Source organism: Callorhinus ursinus, unplaced genomic scaffold (assembly GCF_003265705.2).
Source record: "Callorhinus ursinus isolate GAN/ISIS: 27379988/994484 unplaced genomic scaffold, GSC_fseal_2.0 scaffold19, whole genome shotgun sequence".
NCBI lineage: Eukaryota > Metazoa > Chordata > Mammalia > Carnivora > Otariidae > Callorhinus > Callorhinus ursinus.
Window position 1 is genome coordinate 33,716,829 of NW_027397081.1, and position 23,396 is coordinate 33,740,224.

A 23,396-nucleotide genomic window follows, 5' to 3' on the forward strand; every position below is an offset into this window, starting at 1 on the left:
TTCTTTCTTTCTTTCTTTCTTTCTTTCTTTCTTTCTTTCTTTCTTTCCTCTTTCCTTCTTTTCTTTCTTTCCTTCTTTCTTTCTTCCTTTTAACTTAAACACTCTACAAAGTTTTGTTTCATTCAGTGGTAAAATAGTATAGTACTTACTCTATCACAGTTGTAATCATGTTAAACACCTTTCAGATACCAAACTCCAAATATATAAGAGTGTGTTTAACATGATTACTATTGTGATAGATGAGTACTATACTAATTTACCACTGAGTAGAAAAAAACTTCAGAGTCTTATAAGTTGAAAGAGAAAGAAAGAAAGAAAGAAAGAAAGAAAGAAAGAAAGAAAGAAAAGAAAGAAAGAAGAAAGAAAGAAGAAAGAAAGAAAGAAAGAAAGAAAGAAAGAAAGAAAGAAAGAAAGGAAGGAAGGAAGAAAGGAAGGAAGGAAGAAAGAAAATAGCTAGATGATAGATGATAATAGATAGATGATAGATAGATGATAGACAGAAATGCTTAATTTCAACTACTTCCACCCTTGCAAAATGAGACATTATCCACTTTTTAAAGCTTAAGGCAACTTGAGGTCCATGGCTATTAAGTCAAGTTTCTACAGCTAGCAAATTTACAGCAGAGATTCAATCCTGGGTCAGCCTTATTCCAAAGCCTGTAGTCTTTCCATTTGTCGAAATCACCTCAATACACTCAGCAAATGTGACAGATTTTAAGGAAAAGTCTGTATCTTATTAATGTTTGTCTGGGGTTCACCCTGTATCTAGGCTTCATACAGAAAGGCCAACTGAATTTCAGAATTTTCAGACGTTTACTGGTAGAGAAAGAGCCTCTCATATATTTTGTAGGATAGATTTGAAGTGTTCCGGCAGCTGAGTATTCAGGCTAAATGTTTCAACTGCTTGTTTGTAAGCAAGATTAGACAAAATCTTTCTTATATTTGAAAACTGCTCCAGTAAAATTGTTATGTTTTTTGTTTTCCATGCTCAGCCTTCCTTGAAATTTAAAAACATAGGAAAGTATAACATAGCCTAAAATTCAGTATTTTCTCTGTTTCTGTTAATTCTTTCCACTATAGAAATATTCAAAAAAAGTTATTATTTTCTGAGCAAGTATCATGTATGAGCTATTTTTCATACATTCACACTACTCAAAGTGTTTGAATGTTTAAAGTTTATGAATGCCTTGTATCATGGTAGCAAAGGTTTATGCACTATAAAACCTAGTCACTCTGGCATATTTCACATCAAAATTTATTACTGTTTTTTCCTTCTTCTTGCTTTGGGCAAACCCAGTTTCCTTTCATATCTTCAGGAATTCCAACTTGAGAAATATTAATTCACCATGTCTTCTATGAATAAACTGATATTAAAAATAAACACTTGGTAGTCAATTCAAATCACCCCCTCCCACCTCTACAACTAGCAGATAGAGATAAATGTTAACTAAGAAATTCATACAACTTCATAGTATATAATATTTCATACCAACTGATAAGTTACTTAAGTTATATGTTTGGTTCACATATTAATGTATTTTTGTATACTTTATACAGCAAATGTTCTTATAAAAGATTTCAAAATAGTATCTTTCAAAAGACAAAAAACTACAACTATAGTATTTAATAGTTCATAAGATAAAATAGTATATAAAAATACTATTATTTGCAGATGGCAAAATACAGATGTTTGTAACACCTCAAAATAAAGATTTTATTGTTGAATAACAATGTTGGAAGGAACCATTCCATCTTCCTTCTTTACAATTAAAAATTGTACATTCCCATTGATTTTGACACATTACCCCTGAACGACTATTATAGATATTCCTGTTGTTTAAAATTTCAAATATTCACCCAAAATAATCTCCATGGAATTTCCCCATTATTTTAAATTGTCAGTTCTGGATTCATAACAAGTAGCAGTGCTGTTAACACACACAATACATTTGTAGCAACTAATGTATGTGAAAATGTTCTTTCTTTCTTTTTTTTTCCTTTTTCAAATTTTGAATTAATTGTCAAGACCATTAGGATAAAAATTAAGTTCCCATTTTTGAAATTGAGAGAACATCCTGCTATTTTTATCAGCTGTAGTACTCTATGATTGCATACACTGAGAGTAAGGAATAGAGATTTTTTTCAATAGATGATGAGAATTCTGGCAATTCTGAAAATCTATAAACCTAGAGCCATTCAGACTCTTCTCTAATGGAATGAAACTCCTCTGGAGCTAAGCCAATGCCTGCCAGATAAAAGTTGTGTAAGTTATTGAGTGAAACATTTCATTCTCAGAGGATGAACTCAGGACAACTTTTAATATATGTTGCCTCTTATTATGGCAGGAATTTAGTTGATTGTGTCAAGATAAAACTGTCAGTGTCTCCCCTGAATATTTTTAGTAGTTGTAGTGACAGATTAGGTGCATGTACATGAATGAAATGGGGCTTTATTTAAAACGACACCATGAATCCATTCTCATCAGATTCATCAGTTCTAATTCACTCATGTCTTTTTGGAGTGCTCAGTCTGTCTCATTTGTTTCAATTGCTTCCTATTCTACCAATATGCTTTTCAATTAGTTGGGCAGAGCAATAACAAGAGTGACTTAACAAGAGTGAACTATGCTACGCCAAACTTGCTTCCATAGGTTCCCTGTGCAGTTAAATAAGCTCTATATCCTCAACTTGAAACCTGGATTTATTGATAGCTTGACAAACCTTTCCTCTCAAAAATTAATTAGAGTTCTGTTGAATTACTTGAATTTAATACAATTCAGCTGGTAATTGATAGAGTGAAACCGTTCACAGGTGGGAAAGACATTTATTCCTTTCTATTTCCATCTGCTGATATGTCTACCATAAATCTAAATTGCATATCAATCATCCATCTGGAAGTGAGCATTAGATCCAAAATTCTCTTACCTACAGCTGCTCTGCTGTGGTCAGTTGCCTTTCTTTGAAAATGTTACAAGCACCACAAATAAATGGTTTCTAACATTATAAAATCTATTTAAATTGTCTACATATAATTTATCTCTGGTATTCTCAGATATTAAAAAAGTAGGAAGTTAATAGAGACTTTGATTTGTTAAGATGTTCTAGTAATTGAGACTTAAGGACAAAATGCTTTATATACCTTCTAAGACTTGGATATATAATTTGTAAATAGAACACAAATTATTATTTTAATTTTACTTTGTATTATTTTAATTTTATTTTGTATATGTAACCTATTCTGAGATCATTCTTATTGTAACAAATAGAACTATGATGGCAAAATGTGGCTGAAAATCTAATATTAGAATGTAGCAATGTACTAATTTATGGCAAACTACTCTTTTCCATGGTTTGGAATTTCACTATCAGAGACTTTCTACCCACTTCTTTTTTTCTCTCCTCTTGTTTCTTAGTCTTTGGGAAAATGTCAAATTCATGGTGGCTTTTCTCCACAGTTAATTTAAGGACACCTTGTATTGTATGAGTCTTCAATAAAGGCCTTCAATAAAAATTACAAGCTGATATGATTTAATGGAATGAAAGAAAGGCACTTTTTATGTAAAATTTTCTGCAGTTACCTTCCAGAATTTGGACCTGACTTGCAAAAAGTCCTGGCCAAACTCTTCACACTTATATTCGCTTCCAGAACTACCCCCAAATTCAGATTTAGTCTCTTTCTTTCTTTAACTCCAATTTTTAAGACTGAAGATACTGAAAACAAAGAATAGACTGAGTAAAATACTTTCTGATATTTTGAATCAATTAACTTGAGTTAATCTAACAAATTAAAGGATAGATATATGGAAGCCTTGAAATTAGGTATGATACTGTCAATATTTTATAAATAATTAGAAAACAAAGATAACTAATTCTATATAAAAGTAAATTGACCTATTTGGTTGATTATCTAAAGATACATCATAAATATTGTAGTCAAGCAGTATATGGTGGTGGAATTAATTTGAGATGATCTGTTGATGTCCACTTACACATAAATAATAAACATGGATCTAATCATGTATTCTAAAATATTTTAATGTATTAATTTTAAAGAATTCTTAGATGCAAATAGATACAATTACTATTTAATGATTTGGTTTGCTAAATTAGTATATAAGAATGTGGAGCAGCTGAGCAAACACTGTAATAATCACTTTCATTCAGAAGATTCTCTATGAAGGTGGGGATGTCTCAAACTCATTCTGCTCATGACTTCCTATTTGTATAAGTTAAGGACTGTTTTCTAACTCAAGCCATCAAAAGGAACAAAATCTACCCACTAGCATATTATATGTTTGTTAAGAAAGAAATAGAGGTGGGTACATCAGAGGACTGTTTCTCTTATTGTTCAAACAATTTAACACAATCTTCATGTTCTTGCCATGCTCATATAAAACCGTAAATTTAATAAAGACAAAATAGTTTACTATTTTTCATTAAAATTATCTTCAAAATATCTGTAGAGTTAAACTGATACAATCAAGCTTTTTTCAATTTAAAGACAGAACACTACTTTTGAGTATTTAAAATATTAACTTTAATATACTGAGCTATTGTTAAGGAGTTTCATAAATGACACACACAGGTTTTATGTATTTTTCCCCTTCAACATTCATTTCAACTATAAAGGCAGATTAATAAAAAAAATGAACTGTACCTGCTTTCTGAAAACAGGGTCCACGTTATAAACTTCAAAAAAGAACTGATTTCTATAAAGATATCTTTTTGCAGTAGTCATGCAAAAGTGATGCTAGTAGATCTTGAATGGCACTAAATCACAATCCTTGAAGGTCACCTGTTAAGAAACAGGCTCTATTTAGTTATACAGGAAATGACAATATACTGTTATACTGGTTAACCAAAGCAACACATAAGTATAACACCTTAAACATTAGATATTTATTTAGTCATTGTTTTTCCAGATTTAATGTTCCTTTATAATTTATATTTTATAATAAATACAGAGGAATATAACTTTAATCCAATTTTCATGGATTACAATAGCTTAAAACATTTAACACATAATACACACAGGACATCAATAAGGAAGCAATGAACTTAAACTACACGCCGGAGCACACTGTCTTAACATATTATAGAATATTCCTTCTAAAAGCAGAAGAATACACATTCTTCTTATGGATTCATGGAACTTTCTTTAAGAATAGAAATAGATTAAACATCATAAGTCAATAACTTTAAGAGTATTGAATCATATCAAGTATCTTTTCTGGCCACAGTGGTATGAAAGCCAAAATCAAATACAAGATGAAAACTGGAAAATTTAAAATACTTGGAGATTAAGCAATATGCTACTGAACAATCAGTGGGTCAAAGAATAAATCAAATGAGAAGTCAAAAAATATCTTAAGATAAATGAAAATGGAAATACAACATATTATAATTTATGGGATGCAGTAAAAGCAATTCTAAGAGGGAAGTGCATAGCAAAAAACAAAACAAAAACAAAATCCTGCATTAAGAAAAAAGGAAGATCTTAAATAACCAACCTAACTTTACACTTCAAGGAACTAGAAAAAGAACAAACTAAATCCAAAGTTAATAGAAGAGTCAAACTCATAGAAACAGAATCAAAAACTGATTGCCAGGGGCTGGAGGCTGGGTGATATAAGGAGAGGTTGCTTAAAAGGTACACATTTTTAGCTATAAGACTTAAAAAGATCTGAGGATCTAAAGTAAAACATGGTGACTAAGTTGATAAAACTCTATTTTATAATAAAAATTTGCTAAGATAGTAAAGCTTAAATATTCTCACAATAAATAAATAAATAAATAAATAAATAAGTTGATGGATGTGTTAATTAACTAGATGAGGGAAATCTTTTACAACAGATGTGTACATAAAATCATCACAATATACCTTTATATATCTTACAAATTTATATGTCAATTGTAATTCAGTAAAGCTGAAATAGGTTGGTAGAGTGAAGATAGTGAAATAGCAGGAAGACCCTAAGCTTGCCTCATCCCTCAAACACAGCTAGATAACTATCAAATCATTCTGAATACCCTTGAAATCGACCTGAGGACTGACAGAACAAACTGCACAACAAAAAGAAAAATAAATGAAGCCTAAAGCCAGAAGGAGAAAGGAAATAATAAAGATTGGATCAGAAATAAATGATATAAAAACTAAAAAATAAAGTAAAACAAAACAAAATAAAAACAGTAGAACATATCAATGAAACCAGGAACTAGTTCTTCGAAAAAAATTAATTAAACTGATAAACCTTTAGCCAGACTTATCAAAAAGAAAAGAGAAAGTACCCAAATAAATAAAATCACAAATGAGAGAGGACAAATAACAATACAGAAATACAAAGGATTATAAGAGAATATTATGAAAAACTATATGCCAACAAACTGGACAACATGGAAAAAATGGACAAATTCCTAGACATACATAGTCTACTAAATTTGAAATTTGAAGATATAGAAAACTTGAACAGACTAATAACCGGCAAAGAAGTTGAATCAATAATAAAAAATCTCCCCAAAAACAAAAGTCCAGGGCCAAATAGCTTCCCAGGTGAATTCTACCAAAATTTTAAAGAAGAGTTAATACCTATTCTTCTCAAACTATTCCGAAAAATAGAAATAGAAGGAACATTTCCAAACTCATCCAATGAGGTCAGCATTACCCTGATACAAAAACCAAAGACTCCACTAAAAAAGAGAACTACAGGTCAATATCCCTGATGAAGATGGATCCAAAAATTTTCAACAAAATCAAATCCAAAAAAGTACATTAAAAGAATCATTCACCACATGGCTGGGTGATAGACATTGGGGAGGGTATGTGCTACGGTGAGCGCTGTGAATTGTGCAAGACTGTTGAATCACAGATCTGTACTTCTGAAACAAATAACGCAACATATTTTAAGAAAAAAGAAAAAGAAGAAGATAGCAGGAGAGGAAGAATGAAGGGGAGTAAGTCAGAGGGGGAGATGAACCGGGAGAGATGATGGACTCCGAAAAACAAACTGAGGGTTCTAGAGGGGAGGGGGGAGGGGGATGGGTTAGCCTGGTGATGGGTATTAAAGAGGGCACATTCTGCATGGAGCACTGGGTGTTATGAACAAACAATGAATCATGGAACACTACACCAAAACAAATGATGTAATATATGGTGATTAACATAACAAAAAATTAAAAAAAAAGAATCATTCACCACAATCAAGTGGGATGTATTCCTGGCCTACAAAGGTAGTTCCATATCTGCAAATCAATCTATATGATACACCACATTAATAAAAATAGTATAAGAACCATATGATCCTCTCAATAGATGCAGAAAAGGCATTTGACAAAGTACAACATCCCTTCATGACAAAAACCCTCAACAAAGTAGGGATAGAGGGAACATACCTCAATATCATAAAGGTCATATATTAAAAACCCACAGCTAATATCATTCTTTTTCTTTATCATGTTAAGTTAATAATCGTACATTATATCATTAGTTTTTTTTTATTTTTTTATTATGTTATGTTAATCACCATACATTACACCATTAGTTTTTGATGTAGTCTTCAGTGATTCATTGGTTGCATATAACACCCAGTTCTCCATTCAGTACGTGCCCTCTTTAATACCCATCACCAGGCTAACCCATCCCCCCACCCCCTCCCTCTAGAACCCTCAGTTTATTTCTCAGAGTCCATAGTCATGGTTTGTCTCCCCCTCCGATTTCCCCCCCTTCATTTCTCCCTTCCTACTATCTTTCTTAATGGGAAAAAGCTGAGAGCTTTTCTCTACAGTCAGAAAGAAGAAAGGGATTTCCACTCTAACCACTGTTATTTAACATAGTACTAGAAGTCCTAGCCTCAGCAATCAGACAACAAAAAGAAGTAAAAGGCCTCGGGACGCCTGGGTAGCTCAGTTGGTTAAGTGTCTGCCTTTGGCTCAGGTCATGATCCCAGGGTCCTGGGATCCAGTCCCACATCAGGCTCCTTGCTCAGCAGGAAGCTTACTTCTCCCTCCACCTGCCGCTCCCCCTGCTGGTGCTTGTGCTGCCGCTCTCTCTCTCTCTCTCTCTCTCGCTCTCGCTCTGGCGCTCTCTCTCTCTCTCTCTGACAAATAAATAAAAATCTTAGAAAACCTAAAGTACTCCACCAAAGAATTGCTAGACCTGAAAATGAGTTCAGTAAAGTTGCAAGATATAAATCAATGTACAGAAATCTGTGGCATTTCCATACACCAATAATGAAGCAGCACAAAGAGAAATCAAGGAATTATTCCCATTTATAATCACACCAAAAACCTTAAGATACCTAGGAATAAACCAAACCAAAGAGGTAAAAGATCTGAACTCTGAAAACTATAAAATACCGATGAAAGAAATTAAAGATGACACAAAGAAATGGAAAGACATTCCATGCTCATGGATTAGAAGAACAAATATTGTTAAAATGTCTATACTACCAAAGCAATCAACATATTTAATGCAATGCCTATCAAAATATCACTAGCATTTTTCACAGAGCTGGGGCAAACAAGCTTAAAATTTGTATGGAACCAAAAAACACCTCGAAAACCCAAAGCTACCTTGAAAAAGAAAAACAAAGCTGGAGGCATCATAATTCTGGACTTCAAGGTATATTACAAAGCTGTAGTGATCAAGACAGTATGATACTGCACAAACATAGACATATAGATCAATAGAACAAAATAGAAAATCCAGAAATAAACCCATAACTATATGGTCAATTAATCTTTGACAAAACAGAAAAGAATATCCAGTGGAAAAAAAGACAGTTTTTTAACAAGTGGTGTTGGGAAAACTGGACAGCAATATGCAAAAGAATAAAACTGGACCACTTCCTTATACCATACACAAAAATGAGTTCGAAATGGTTGAAAGATATAAATGTGAGACAGGAAACCATAAAAATCCTAGAAGAGAACACAAGCAGTAACCTCTTTGATATCAGCCATAGGAACTTCTTACTAGATATGTCTCCTGAGGCAGATGAAACAAAAGTAAGAATAAAGCACTGGGACTTGATCAAGGTTAAAAGCTTTTGCACAGTGAAGGAAACAATCATCAAAACTAAAGGGCTACCCATGGAATGGGAGAATATATTTGTAAATGACAGATCTGATAAAGGGTTTGTATCCAAAATATTTAAGAACTTATAAAACTCAACACCTAAAAACCAAATAATCCAGTTAAAAAATGGGCAGAAAACATGAACAGACATTTCTCCAAAGAAGACATACAGACACATGAAAAGATCCTCAATATCACTCATCATTGGGGAAATACAAATCAAAACCACAATGAGATATCACCTCATACCTGTCAGAATGGCTAAAATCAAAACCCAAGGAAAACTAAGTATTGGCAAGAAGGTAAAGAAAAAGGAAACCTCATGCACTATTGGTGGGAATGCAAACTGGTGCAGCCACTCTGGAAAACATTATGAAGGTTTTTCCTTAAAAAGTCAAAAATATGACTATCCTGTGATCCAGCAATTGCACTACTAGGTATTTAACTAAAGGAAAACAAAGGTATACATACACCCTGATGTTTAGAGCAGCATTATAAAATGTCCGTAGTCTGGTGGATGGATAGTGGTCTATATGTACAATGGAATATTACTCAGCCATAACAAAAGAATGAAATCTTGCCATTTGCAATGACATGGTTGAAACTAGGGAGTAGTATGCTAAGCAAAATAAGTCAATCAGAGAAAGAGGAATACCATATGATTTCACTCATATGTGGAACTTAAGAAACAAAACAAATGAACATATGAAAAAAAAAAAAGAAGAAGGATGTCTGGACGGCTCAGTCAGTTAAGAGTCTGCCTTTGGCCCAGGTCATGATCCCAGGCTCAAGTTGCGTCCCACATCGGGCTCCTTGCTCAGCAGGGAGCCTGCTTTTCCCTCTGCCTGCTGCACCCTCGTTTGCGTGTGCATTCTCTCTCTCACAAATAAATAAAATCTTTAAAGAGAGAGAGAGAGGCAAATCAGGAAACAGACTTTTTTTTAAGATTTTATTTATTTATTTGAGAGAGAGAATGAGATAGAGAGAGAGAGCATGAGAGGCAGGATGGTCCGAGGGAGAAGCAGACTCCCTGCTGAGCAGGAAGCCCAATGCAGGGCTCGATGCCCGGACTCCAGGATCATGACCCGAGCTGAAGGCAGTCGCTTAACCAACTGAGCCACCCAGGCGCCCAGGAAACAGACTTTTAACTATAGAGAGTAAATTAAAGGTTAGTAGGAGAGAAGTGGGTGGGGAATGGGTTAAATGGGTGATGGGTTAAGGAGGACACTAGTATTGATGAACACTGGGTGTTTTATACAAGTGCCAAATCACTAAATTCTACACCTGAAACTCCACTGTGTGTTAACCAGCTCGAATTTAAATTTAAAAAAAATCAACTTTTTAAAAAAGATGAAATAAAAACAACACACACAAAAAAACAGTTAACACATTAACATATCTATATTTTAGATTTTTAAAAGTTTTTATAATAGTTTTATGCTATACCTAACATTTGCAATGTTAGATTATCTTTATTATTCCCTTGATTTAAGAAATTTGAAATATGTATTGGTTATTAAAATCTTATAGGTGACTTACATTTTAACATGTTTGAAAATATTGTATAAATGCACCTTATTTGGTTACCTGGAAGGAATTTACATATATGAGGCCATCCATGTTCTTTTTTTCTAATGAAGTTCACCGTCCCAATGAAATTCTCTACTCAGTGAAATTTGTATTTTCCTAAATTTACTCTTTGATAGACTTATGAATGTGCCAACATAAAAACCAGAGCAAAGCTACCCATATATTTAATATATTTTATTTCAAATAACTAAGCTGGAATATAAGTTTTGGAACATTAGCTTGCTGACATCAAAGTAACTGAAGGCCATTAACTCAAATTCCATGTTAAGATACTACCAAAAGTTAAGGGAAACCTGTCTTGCATCTATCATGATTAGATTGAGAAAAAGTATTTCAGTTGCTAGTAACTTCATGACCAAAGATTACTGATCTTTATGGTTCTTATTTATATTAGTTGGAACCATGAGAGATTGACACTGGAATCGACATGGTGGAATATCAGTAATTTCATCAGTCAACCAGTGATTTTCTCTAATCCTGCCTTGCATTTCTGACATCAAGTCCAAATTCTAAATATCCCTGTAGTACACAAAATAACTTTTTTTAGTCATAGTAAATTAATTTTTTTTTCAATTTCACACTACATGTACAACACTATGTGAGGAAACAGAATATATTCTAAGTTCACTTCAAAACCCAATCATTGTGCTTTTAAGAAGTAAAAATGTTGTTTAGTTTTGTGAAGAATTATGAGCAGAAGGATTACACATTTATTTCATTTTCACATCTTTTATCTCTACCTTTCTCCTGGCTTCCTTCCCTCTTTCTAATTCCTTTCTTTTTTCCTTCCTTCTTTCTCCCGTCCTTCTTTTCTTAACATGTGACAATTATACATTTCTACTCTATCCCTTAGGGCACAGAATTAAAAAAAGAAAAAAACAAACTGATTTTTTTTCTGAAGTTTGTAAATTTTGGCAGAGTGATAAGTACCTGAGTAAACAGCAAAAGCTTACTTAAGGATGTAAAGAGTTATGTTTCTTTCAGTTTTGGCTTTCGTTAGGAAGAATTATTTGGGAGTCAGAATTCTATGTCCCCATTATTGTCATTACTTTTTAGTGAAGATATGGCACACCATTTTTGTATCCTATTTCATGGAATTAATGAGAAAATTAAATGAAATAATGCACATAAGCTTACCAAAGTGCATGACATATATTGAGCATTTAATAAATAATACTGATTATTTCCTGCTTTAATTATGAATTAATATAGCAAAATAAGAAATTATAATGAATGACAGTGTTATGATTCTTATTGTTTTTAAATACCCTCCTCCAGTTTGCTTCTCAGAAGCAAAACTTTTAACTCTTGTATTCTCAGTAAGCTCATGCCTGTCTTTTAAGACAGAGTGTTGTAGTGAAAAGACTGCTACATCTGGAATCAGTCAGATTTCCTTAGGCTTCTGCCACTCTTAGATTTTGAGAAAGTCATTTAGCATTTCTGAGCTAATGCCTTAAAATGGAAATAATGATGTCAGATCCTCTGTCTACTCAAAGCATTATAATAAAAGTTTCAAGAAATAATAGATGATAAAGTTCTTTCTAAACTCAGTTTTACATGTTAGTTGCTATATCTCAAGTTCTACCTTGTACAAAGTTATGACCTGTGCCAACCTATCTTTTTTCTCCATTTCTTTTAAAGATAGATCAAACCTTACCCAGAAATCCTAGGGGAGTTAACCGAAAAGGAGGTGAGTTGTCTCATTATTCATAACCCCGCTTCACTCACCTTTGGTCACCATGAATTTATCTTAGCTTCACTCACCTTTGGTCACCATGAATTTATCTTACATAAGTCTGCTGTTTTTTGTCATTTTAACATGGATTTGGGGTTTTCACAAAGGGAAAAAAAGGCTTATAACCAGCCTAAAATTTAAAAAAAGTCACCTGATGTTTTCCTTTTCTCTTCTACATTCCTAAATTCCTCTATTTCAAACTGTCTCTAATGCATATAGCATGTATCTCTTTAACTTATCCTTTAGGACTTTTTGCAAGATGACTGCCTTTAAAAGAATCTGCTTTTAATTTTTCATTTCCAATGTGTCAATGATTAGAAAAACAAATAAATGAATTTAACATTTTAAAAAACCTTATAGCTAGAACTTAATTGATATTTAATGTTAATTGGCAACATATTAACTCCAAGACAGTATCTAGTACTGTTCTGTGCTTCAAATGACTTGTCCATCTTAAGAACTTCTATTCATATTAAAATTCTTATTTAGGGGGCACCTGGGTAGCTCAGTCATTAAGCGTCTGCCTTAGCCTGCTCAGCAGGAGGCCTGCTTCTCCCTCTCCCACTCCGCCTGCTTGTATTCCCTCTCTTGCTGTCTCTCTCTGTCAAATAAATAAACAAAATCTTTAAAAGAAAAAAAATCCTATTTAGGAACGAGGTACACTTAAGTGTATGCGTGCATCCTGAAAATAAGCACATACTATGATAAGCTTTCTCTGAAATGTATCCTGAGTGAGGGGTGGGGGTTGGGGGGGATTCTTTCAAGAGATAGTAAACCTGGTCATCCAGTTTCTGTTGAAAGAGAAACAGCCTAAAATAAGAATACATAAAAAGACAGTGGACAGTGGCAAATGGCTTGATTCATTGTCCAGGGGTTGGAAGGAAAGAGATTAGAAGACTGGTGTTATGGGCTGAATTGTCCCCCTCCAAAACGCATGTTGAAGTCTTAATCCCCAATACTTCAGAATGTAACCATATTTGGAAATAAGGTCTTAAAGAGGTGATTAATTAAAGGAGGTCTTTAGGTAGGCCCTAATCCAATATAATAGTGTCCTTATAAGAATTTGATGGGGCACCTGCTTAGCTCAGTCAGTTGAGTTATGACTTGGTTTCAGCTCAGGTCATGATCTCAGGCTCATAAGCCCCACATCAGGCTCTATGCTCAGCAGAGAGTCTGCTTGAGATTCTCTCTCTCTCCCTCTTCCTCTGCCTCTCCCTCTGCTCACACACTCTCTCTCTCTCAAATAAATAAATAAATCTTAAAAAAAAAAGAAGAGGAAATTTGAACCAGAAACATTCTTTGTGAAGGCACAAAGAATAGGTTGTCATCTGCAAGCCAAGAGCCTTAGAAGAAATCAAACCTAGCAATACCTTGATGTTAACCCTCTAGCCTCCAAAACTGTGAGAAAATATACTTGTTTTTTTAAGCCACCCCATCTATGGTATTGTGTTAAGGTATGTTTATCATATATGAGGCTGGGCACTCTACCATCCACTAGAAAGAGACATTACAAAACAAATACAAACATTACAAACAAACACACAAACAAATACACAGAGTATCTTGTCCAACTAACCAGAGCCTGTCCTTATTATCATTAGTCTAGTATTAGCATGCAGACTCATAGACAGAGTGGCAACCTTGTCAAAGACAGAGGTTAGCAATGGGGCCCAACAACATGAGCACTCACTCAATAAAGCTGATCCAACTACTACCAGAACAGAATGTCCAAACTAGGCTAAGCCCACCCACTGCCACCAGTCTGGCCCTATTCCATGAGGACTTTAATCAGCTGCTTGGTAGCAAGTTAAATATGTTGGTATTCTTCCCACCTGGAAGGGGAAGGGATTCTCTCTCACTAGAATCAACATATATTTTTAGGTATGGGTTTCTTTTTCTTGTCCTTCTGTCTTCAGCATGCACCACTCTTAAAGAACTTACCAAATGTTCGAGCCATGACACAGACCTTGCATAACATTGCATAGGACCAATGGCTACGCTTAACAAAACAGGTATATCAGTGGGCAGACAAGTGGACATGGAATTCCCTAGTTTGATCACATACCTTACTAGTCAGAGACTCAATGGAATTATTCTTAACACTATTTAAATACATATGTCTCCTCCATCGTAAAAATATATAAACATCCTCTCTGTATTAGTGTTCTCCAGAGAAACAGAACTAATAAGGATATATTTATACTTATATAAATATACTACCAGGAATTAGGTTAATGGGAAATGTAATTATGGAAACCGAGAGGTCCCAACATTTGGAGTAAGCAACCTGGAGGTGCAGGAGAGCAGTCTAATTCTGAAGGCCTGAAAACCAGGAGAGTGCACTGTTATAGCTACAGTCTGAAGGTTGGCAGGGCTTGGCCTAAAACTGAAGAAGAACCCATGTTTCAGTTCAAGTCTGAAGACAGGAAAAAATTGATGTTTGAACTTGAAGGCAAGAGGAATCCCCTTACTCACTAGAAAGTTATCCTTTCTGTTCTATTCAGGCATTCAATTGACTGGATAGGGTCCACTCACATTAGGTAGGGTACTCCACTTTACTCAGCCTATGGATTCAAGTGTTAATTGCATCCAGAAACAGCCTCATAGACATACTCAGAATGACCAAATGTCTGTGTACCCAGTGGCCCAGTAAAGTTGACACGTAAAACTAAGTATCACAATGGGGCGCCTGGGTGGCTCAGTCATTAAGCATCTGCCTTCAGCTCAAGTCATGATACTAGGGTCCTGGGATCAAGCTCCTCATCAGGCTCCCTGCTCTGCGGGTTGTCTGCTTCTCCCTCTGCTGCTCCCCCTGCTTGTGCTCTCTCTCTCTGTCAAATAAATAAATAAAATCTTTTTTAAGAAAAGTATCACACTTTCTTAACCTCACATCCTCCTTTAACTTTTGCCTTATTTCCAAATATATTAAACCATTTAAGCTTCAACCAGGTTTTACTGATGTCAAAACACTTTTTTTTTTCAGAGAGCCTATAGCACACAGGAGGTTACAGAGTAAATAAATGTCAGAATCTAGAATAACACAGTCCAATCCACTTTTCCTATCAATAGGATATAAAACACTGTCATTTCTACATTTAGACTTTATTAGTCTAATACTGTGTAGACGACTGCTCAAATATTCAATTAATGTTAAATATTCTTGTCTTTTCAAGGATATTGAAAACCTTAACTTTTAAGTGTTGTTTATATTGTAGTGAACCATTTATGATACAATTTTTAATGATACCAGGTGGATCATCCTAATTCCAGATTAACTACATCCCACTGACACAATTTCTTCCCCAGCCTGCTGCCACCTGTCTGGTACCAAACCCATTCAGCTGTGGAAAATGACAGCTGGTTCTTCAGGGTGGGAAGTGGTGGGAGCAGAAGTCAGGTGAAAATGACTCATTAGCAATGAAATGGAAAAATTGTGCAGACTTCCCTGTGGACATTTTGGATGATGCATAGCTCTTTTTTTCCCAAGGCTTCTCTCACTCTGATAGCTCAATTCAGAGTTAATTGCAAAACAAAACAAAACAAAACAAGAATGTATTTAATTCTCAAACATTTTTGAAATTACTGTCGTGCAATTCTATCATACCTAATCAATGTATTTATGTTCTTCACAAATTTCAACACAAGTTTAAGTTTCCATTTTGACATGAATCACAACAAATTGCCAAAAGAAAAATACTCTGATGTTTTAGCTTTTTGAGCATGTTCAAAAATATTACATTAGAAAGGACCCTGGGATTCGGAGTGGGCATACTGAATCCTAGTCACTCATCAGCTACACGAAATCAAATAGTTCTCTTAACTCCTTTGGACATCAGAATGTACATGAAGAAAACAGAACTTAATGGGCAAAGTGATTGTATTATGCTTAATTAGAATTTTTTTCTCTCCCTTTCCTGTTTCTTTTAGATTTATTTACTTGAAGTTATTAATAAACTACTTATTTCTCTTAAATATTTCTCTTATGTTTGTGCATTTTTATACTGTTTGAAGATTTTTTCATTGGGTATCTGGAATATTTAAAATATAAATAAGACAGAGTTCTATATTCAGCTTTTCAAATATGGAGTTTTCAGAAAAGTACAGCGACAGCTCTGTTAGCATGAAATTAAAAATAAAGACTTTTTACAAAAACTTCTCATATGCTATATCCACATACCCTTCCCATATGCTATTAGTATCAATACATTTATAGGAAATTGTTTTATAGTAAATTACGTGTTGTATAGTAGCTCCTAAATGTTCTTCCAATTATGGAAAGTTAATTATGTTTAGCTAAATAATTATTCACATTTTTCAGACCAAAATGGTAGCAACACTAAAATGATAGAAAGAAACTTAATTTGTGAAAAAGAACTGTCAATGCATAGTGGCACCCTGATAGTAAACAGTAGTGTTTGCCTTTTAGGGCCTTGGCTCTCAAGAGCATGTCCAAATGTTTGACACACTGATGTGCCAAGAATAACCCTGCAAACACCAAGACAGACTGGCACAGTTCCAAAAATAAACTTTTATCATTTGAACTCCTTTTCCACATACATGCACTTGTCTCCTGACCTTTTTCATTTCCTGACAGCCTGAAGCTCTGTCATTAGTAGCAGCCACTAGAAGTCATAGTGCTGCACCTGTCACTATTAGTTAAGAATACCATTCAACTTCAAGGTAACTAGAATTTTTGTCCTTTAGTCTTTTTTGGCTTCCTCAGTTTGGGGTCAAAAGGGTTGTCTGTAGCAAATAACCGAGCATAGAATTTTGTTGAAATATTTCATTTCACAAAACCATGAACTCCCAGACCAACCTTGTTACTGCCATTTATCACACGTTTACCACACGTGTCTTCTATCTTGAAAAACCCTTACCTCCCCTAAGTCCAATGTCATGGAACAAAACTGCTTTCAGACACCACACCAAAAATCTTCACAAAGGATGTAGCAGGCCAGAGTCAGTTTTTACAGACTTTGTTCTCTTAGGGTGCTGACAATCTGTGAGAGCAACTAAAGCTGAAAAAGGTCTTTCCTTCCTTTCTACCACTGGTGCTGCAGCTGTTAGCACTTCTGGTGTCAAGGTACAAATGTCATGAAGGTACTGTCAGTAAAGTAAGAGACATGAAAAACAGCCTGGCAGTCTGGCTAACCACCAGAGCCCTTAATCGTCTCGTTATACACTGCTTGGAGGCGGACTTCTGTTATCACTGTTCCCTCCAATTGCCCTTAATTGAAGCAGTGGGATTTGCTTCACATCACTGAAATGAAAGGGTGTTTTGTGACTCTGCTTAAGAGTGTAATTTCAAAATTGAAGACTAACTGTGGTGCCTAGAACATCATGGTTAAGTTTTCCGTAATTCACACACGTGTGTCATGGGAGGAAGTGGCTTGAATTAAAATCATTTCATAGTTCCCCACCCCAGAGTCTTCCATGGAGAAGAGTACATTTGAAAACTTCAAATACATGAAAGATGTATAACATTTAAATGTCTATTTTGATAACTATATGTGTTCTAATTAGAGAAAATTGCCCAGATACAAGTATAAATGACTGATCAATGAAGTGATTTCTTAGACTTTAAGAGATAATCTATAATTTAGCACAAAAAGGTATAAGGAATTTTATTATATCATGTCTTTTCTAAACTCTGTCACTTAATTTTAGTACAATGCATAACAACAAAGAGGTGGTAGGAAGATACCTTTCTTCAGGGAGTCATGCTGTTGACTAGGGATTTGAATATCGACAAACTGTGTAGCATCATCAATTACTTTTTGATTTGCAGTTATCACCAGCTTTAATCTTGGATATGGTAATTTACTAACCTATTTGTCAGTGTCTCCAGGATGCCTTTGGCATTGGAGCAAAGCTTGTGGACACAATTTCTGGAGACATATGTCACCAGAGGACATAATCAGAAAACAGGAATGGCCCCTCTAGAAAAAATGGCATATGCTCTCTTTACATCCAATTAAAAAGACAATATCATAGACATTATTTTCCCAAGTCCACATTTCATATTTATATACATATGTCCACACATTCCTACAAGGTATACAAATTCATTTATTTCTATATCATTTGTACCATTCTACCAAAACTGCTTTGCTTAAGTTATAGCAGACTAATAATTAAAATAATTATGAAAAAATTACTGGTTTGCAGTAGATGTTCAATCAGTGTAGACCCTTCACTGTCTAATTGTCAACATTAGTAGCCCATTTCTAGGATTTATCTTCCAAAACTCTAAGTGTCTAATCAATATACCTATATGAACATCCTATAGACCCCTGAAGCTTATTATTTTCATACCACCCCATAACTTTTACTTTTCCAATATTACCTATTTTCCTATGGCTTTGTTATCCATGTATTTCCTTGGAAAAGCAAAATAAAACAGAACAAAATATAAAGTATCAGTTTCCCTGACATATATTTTTACCTCACTTTTTCCATCTAATATTTCACTATATTCTATGATTATAATTCAGAAAATGTGCCAAATCTGGGTCCATCTTCAATTCTGAAGTTCAGCCTGGAGTTTCTCTCACTGGCCAATAGCAGTGGCCTCTTAACACTTTTTCCTGTCCCTCTCCCTCTCTCCACCTCAATTTGTTCTATCATTTAGGCTATATTTCCTTACAAACCTACAGCACCATACTTATGAATAGAGGCATTCATAAACTTCCCTTTGCCAAATAATAATGTTCAGAAACCTTAGGTTGAGGCTAATTATAATCTTTTCTTTCCAACTCCATTATCTGATAGTCTCTCTATATTAAATGAACTACTCACCATACCAAATGTTTTTGTTAGAGTAGGCAGTCAATTAGGTTCTAACAGGTTGCTTTGAAGTCAACATCAAGGAAGTCATGGCCAGCTAGGGAAGATCAGCACTCCACAAAAAGCTAGATCAAACCAGACAGGCCCCAAATGGCAGATGCCATGACAAGAAACCCCTGACCAAATCAGGAAGAAAAAGCTAGAAACCCTGCTTCCCTCCCCAAGTAATGAATATTCCACCCCTAGTTAGCAACTATCAATAAAAGAAATCCAGCCATGTGCTCTCTCTCATTCTCTTGCTCTCTCACCTGCTCTTGTATCTCCAGAGTGTACTTTTCACTTTAATAAGTTTTCCTGCTTGTTATTCAACTACTGTGCTGTATGTCTTTAAATTCCTTCTTATGACAAGACCAAGAATGTTCAGTGACTCCTTAAGTTCTGGCTGGGTCAAGACTCCAGGGCCCAGGGACTCCCCAGTTCACTAGGCAACATCTTTTTGGTGATCAGGAAGAGGTAACAGCAGTTTGAGTGACTCTCATCATCTGTGAGTCTCCAAATCTCACCTCCCTTGTTCTGGAGAGTTGCTTAGTCAACACTGCTCCTCCTTGTTCTACTCGCTCTTTCCGATACACCTGGGAACAGGACAGTCTTTTAGCATTTATGAGAGATTGATTTTCAGGTCCAAAGAATAAAGGGACACTTGGTCCTTCCCACCAAAAGGTGTTCTTAGGTGACTAAAGGTCTCAGGGAAATGTCTGAGTTATTCTTCGAGATGCTAACAGTCCTATAGGGAACTCCTTCTCATAGTAATTAATTTCTAGCTTGCCTGGGGACACACACATATGGATTGATCATCGAGTGCTCCCAGCCTTCCTAGATGTCTTAAACTTCCAGTCAAAGAAACCGAGACATGTTAAAGGGTACTTTCCAGCCACTCATGGAAGTAATACTCACAAGTGTTGTCACTAAATCCATTACACTGATACTTACATGACTGTCCCATATTCCCAGGCTGTCTCTATCTCATGAGAAATCTTTCTGGTCCTTCTCTTATGTGTTAGTGTCTTATGCTTATTTCTCTCATCTTTTCTGACTGACTATGGAATGTTCCAGCACATTATCATCTGCTCTATCTGACAACTGCCAGAAGTGGGACAGTTCAAAACTGACACCAGGTAGATTGAATGCATTGGAGTTCACTTTGAAAGGTGATCCTGAGAGTGGTGGAGGCTTGCTCTTATGCTATGCATTGTTCAGATATTTTCAGGTCTCTTGGATTATGGGATGCTGTGATTCCACCCTGCCACTCACTCCCCTCCAGATTCCTCTCATAGCTATTCCACATTCTCCTCTGCCAGTGGTGGTGCAAGGAGACCTGCAGGATGTTCTGCCATCACAGAGATCCTGTAACTCACATTGTTGTGTTTGTACAGGTCATCATATAATTTGTTATAAGCCATTTTACTTCCTAGCAAGGGACCCTGCCCAATGAGACTTTTCCCTGTGGGTTTGCCTTAGTCATCACTTAATTGAATGGCATTCAACCAAAGCAATTCAGGGATGCAGAGAATTAAAAAAAAAAAATAGAGGCTAATTTCACCTGAACTGGTGGCAAAAAGAGATCAAAAGATTTCTATGGTTTTGACAAGAAATAGACCATAAAAGGGACCCTCATGCCTGGCAGCCATTATCTGCCACCAACTGTTGATAATGGGAACGAGCTATTCAGAGATCTTGGAGTCATAATGATGTCCTCCTCTGGGGATTCCAGCCCAGGATTTCAAGGTTACTTATGGGACACCATTGTTATTGTTCCCAGTGGAATCTTCAGACAGGCTGAGACTCCTACAACTGCAGGCACCAGGATGAAGGCAGGCTGAGACTCCTACAACTGCAGGCACCTGGGACACCAGGTCATCACAGGTCATGCCAGCAACTGCCATGGTCATGGGGAAAATGGACAGCAGGCTGGGGATGCCCAAAGTTCACTCACCCTCAGAACTGAGAGAGTTCCAAATTAAAGTCCAATCGATATCATAGCACAGAATCAACACTCCTCAGAATAATGGACTCTGGGCATCTATTGAGGTTCTTTGTCAACTCTCTCCCTGAAGACAATGGAAAATTCCACCTCTGTCTCTAAAGATTCTCCTCTAAGGTGTATCTTGAGACACCAGAATCAGCTCCCATTAAAGGCCTAAAAAACAAAACAAAAACTGCTGGTTTGCCAGATTAAGTTAAATCTCAGTGCAGGGGTGCCTTTTCCTGAGTTTTCTGAGGAAATTCATGTTGATTGTAAGGAAGGATGAGCAGGTGTTCCCTGTTCTGGAGGAGCATGAGGATGAGGATGTCTGCACGACCCAGGTGCCCACCTGAACCAGGGACAATACTTTGATGGATAAAGGGAGATATCTCTTGGGACCCTGACTATCCAAGGTGATGCTCTTAGGGTTCAGCAGGAACCCCAAGGCAACTGTCACTGTTTATCTCTCCTTTAAATGAATAACCGATCCTCAATCCCACCTGACACTCCCTTGGGATGCATCTTAAGAAGTTAGAACCAGTTTGACCCTGACAACTCCTATGCTTACTTCCCAAGTCCATTTATTTTGTAACACTGTTAGCCTCAATATAAACTAGAGAATGAAGAAGTTTGAAAAATAAAAGGTAGTCTTAACTATAACACGATATTACAACTTGATTTCTTCTGTAAAATGGACCAAAATTCTATATAGTCAGGCCTTTCTGGCCCTGTACCAAAACCCTGATCTGTCCATACTCTTTCTGCCCCTCAATCCACCAACAGTTCAGTTGCCTCAGGCCCTTCAGCTTCTGTTAAACTTCCACCTTACCTGTGTTCTGTCAAGTTCTCTATGTGTCCACCCCCCTTTGTCTCTTTTGTAAACAGGTTGCTGCCAAGTTCTTGTACATATATCCCTCCTGAGTCACTTGACTCCTCTGTTTGCTTTTTGTGTATGTGTCAGATTGAAATATATCTTGAGAGGATATATTTGTTATATTGTTATATTAGGGTTTTCTCTCTCATTAGTTTCCCCAGTTAGTGGCTATGATAATTGGAGCCAATTGTCTGGTTGGTCTACCTTGAGATGTGGTCTTTAGGGAATATTCTCAAACAGCTGCTGAAACTTATTTTGTTTCAGGGATGTACCCTGTTTTCTCTAGCCCAACATGGACTACCTATTTTCATTTTATGTTGGTGAAAACAACAACAACAAACAACAAGAAAGTGTTTCTGTTCATCTGTCCAAGTTGATGAGTTTTAGGTCCAGGAGTCCTCTTTTTCTGCCTTGTGGGCTTTTTATCCCCTTCCAGCCTTGCTGCCTCTACCTCCCCTCCTCCTTTCTGGGCACCCCGATGGGCATGACTTGCATAACTAGCTCCTATACCATCCTCACTGCCTCTGACAACATTGACTCCTGCTACTCCTACACTTACTACCAAAGAGGGGGAAATAAAAGCACCCCAAGCTGATGGCTTGCCTCATTATGAGGTTCAAACTGAACCATTAGGGGCCCAAGGGTTCCCATGGATTTAAACTGTCCATTTCAGATATCCCCACAAGAGCCCCAAGTAAAATTGACAACGGGGAACCAATTAACTTACTTTCTACTGAACATAAGTACAGCATATTTGGTAGTTAAGCTAACTTAAGTTTGTTGGCTTAATTAAAACAGACATCTTTAGAGTTATCAGGATTAAATATAAAACTTCTTTCTACCTAGGTTTACTAAAGGTCAAGTGAACTCATGTTACCTTTGCTGCAATTTGTCAGCAAAAAGATGACTTAAAATGATGGTTTATTTTCACTGTTGTTTAACATAGTACTAGAAGTCCTAGCCTCAGTAATCAGACAACAAGAAGAAATAAAAGGCATCCAAATCAGCAAAGAAGAAGTCAAACTCTCACTCTTCGCAAATGACATGATACTTTATGTGGAAAACCTGAAAGACTCCACCAAAAAATTACTAGAACTCATACAGGAATTCAGCAAAGTCTCAAGATATAAAATCAATGCACAGAAGTCTGTTGATTTCTGTACACTAACAATGAAGCAGCAGAAAGAGAAATTAAGGAATCAATACCATTTAAAATAGCACCAAAAACTATAAGATACCTTGAAATAAACCTAACCAAAGAGATAAAAGATCTGCACTCTGAAAACTATAAAATACTCATGAAAGAAATTGAGGAA

At 35.7% G+C, this 23,396-nt stretch overlaps 1 protein-coding gene across 1 annotated transcript in view; it reads right to left on the bottom strand.

The window, feature by feature from the left end:
* The window catches only part of CNTN5 (contactin 5), a 1,102,248-nt gene that overhangs the window by 1,072,384 nt on the left and 6,468 nt on the right, over positions 1 to 23,396 (bottom strand). Inside the window, exons 3-4 of the mRNA XM_073904019.1 lie at positions 4,657 to 4,794; positions 3,578 to 3,710 (exon numbers count right to left, since the gene is read on the bottom strand). The gene's annotated coding sequence lies outside the window, so the exon portion shown is untranslated. The remainder of the gene's footprint in view (positions 1 to 3,577; positions 3,711 to 4,656; positions 4,795 to 23,396) is intronic.